Consider the following 2186-nt stretch of genomic DNA (forward strand, 5'->3'; position numbering starts at 1 on the left):
ATAACTAGGTCGGATGCGGAAAAAATGATAATATTAAATAAATAAAAATTATAATGATATCAATAATAATAAACGAAATAAATATATGCATAGGTATAGTTACATGATAAACAAACAGGTAAATAGTGAATAATAATAAGTTGACATATAACTAATAATAGATAAAAATCAAGCAAATAATAATAAACAAACAAGCAAACAATGTAAAATAAGTGGCAGTCATTACAGCATTTTGCTTAGGTGTTAAAACGAATCTTAAATCTTCGAACTGAATTACATTGCACTGCCTCTGCGGAAAGTTTGTTCCATTCATTAACTACATGGTTGGCAAAGTTGTTTCCACCCACTTTCAAATTAAATCTATTTCCCGACAGTTTGAGACCATTATTTCTTGTCGGATTCTCATTCGTGTGAAAATTTTGTCATTTTTGATGTCAATTCCTTTTAGCATCTTAAAGACCTGTATCAAGTCACCTTTGAGTCTACGCTTTTTTTAGGGTAAACAGATTCATATGTTTTAGTCGATTTTTGTATGATGTATTTTTGATATTTGGAATATTTTTTGTGGCTCGCCATTGTACTTTTCCCAATCTGTCAATGTCTTTAACCCTTTAATGGTCACATGAAGAATTTGGGTGAATGAAAAAAAAATTCAGGTCTTTTTCTTCTTGTTTGAGATGTAAATAAAAACTTTTACTGAAGACATTTTTCTGTGTACCTAATAGATATCATGCTGTGGGGCTCAACAATTTTGTTGAGTAACCATTCACCGTAACAATCATGTGCTCAGAGGCTCCACAAATTTGTTGAGCTGATCATTTACGGAAACTTCTCCAAATACTATGATTCCTACACTACAAAGGATTACAAAGGCGGAGCATGCCGACAGGAGACCTTTTGGTCCATATCTAGGTCGGATGTGAAAAAAAATCATTAATAATAAAATAATAAATAAAAACTATAATAATGTAAATAACAATTAAAATACATAAATAAACAAACAGGTAAATAGTAAATAATAAATTGACATATAATAATAAATGAAAATCAGACAGACAAATGATAACAAAACAAAAACAAATAATACAAGATAAATTATAATCATTACAGCATCTTACTGTAGGATATAGAAATAAAAAACCTATTTTTGTGATATAATAATATATTTTTCTTATATTTTAAGAAATTAAAGCAACAAAAATCACAGTTCCATAATTAAATAAAACTTCTTTTTCTACAAAAATACATATAATTTGTATTGTTGAAAATATATAGAAATCTACTTATGATATTCAACAAAGCACATTTGCTTGTTCTTTAAGCATAAGAGCACATCACATTTTAAGCATTTAAATCCAGATACACCGTTGGAACAGTGAGCACAACGTCCCCTTGACTGAGCTTCTGACCCCATTGACATTGGCCAGTGATCTAAGCAGTCATAACGAATGTCAGCAGATGGAGTTTTTACTTTTGCTCTTGCTTTCATGGTGTTACACCTTGCCTGGAGTGCTGCTTCTAGACAGCGGTCTTCCAATATTTACTTTCTTGTTTACCAAGGTACTGGCTATTTCACAACGAAAATTCTTCAATGGCAAGACCTTCTCATTCAGCATTGCAGCTTCACGTTTGTACAAAAGCCAAGCATTTGATGTAGAAACATCTAGAACGTAGCCAAATAGATACCACCTGTGTGACCTGAGTGGTGTCCTATACAAAGCCACTAGCATGTCAGAGAGCTCAACCCCCCCGCCCCATATGTTTGTTGTAAGCCAGGGCAATGGAGGGACAAGGGATATCAACTTTGGATTTACTTTCATTGCCAAACCTTTTGACAGAGCCTACAGGTTCAACTCCCACTGCATTACTTAGCAGTGTTACACATTTGTTGTCATGCCATTTAACAGCAATCGCATTCTCTGAGGAACTAAAATCATACTGACCTCTCCCCTTCTTCTTCTTCAGTTCATTATCTGACATCAGACGTGCACCCCCATTTCTGTTCTCTCTCACTGTACCAAGGGATTTGAAACCTATCTTAGATTCTAGCTGTTTGACTAGCTTGTAACTGGTGAAAAAGTCGTCACAAAATACAACAGATGACTTGGGGTCACTAATAGATCTGCTCAACACTAACATAACTTTTTCCCCAAGCAATAGCATTTTCTCGTTTTCATTCAAATCTT

The sequence above is a fragment of the Oratosquilla oratoria genome, chromosome 12, assembly GCF_046742065.1.
Source record: "Oratosquilla oratoria isolate Oo_2021 chromosome 12, ASM4674206v1, whole genome shotgun sequence".
In the NCBI taxonomy this organism is placed as follows: domain Eukaryota; kingdom Metazoa; phylum Arthropoda; class Malacostraca; order Stomatopoda; family Squillidae; genus Oratosquilla; species Oratosquilla oratoria.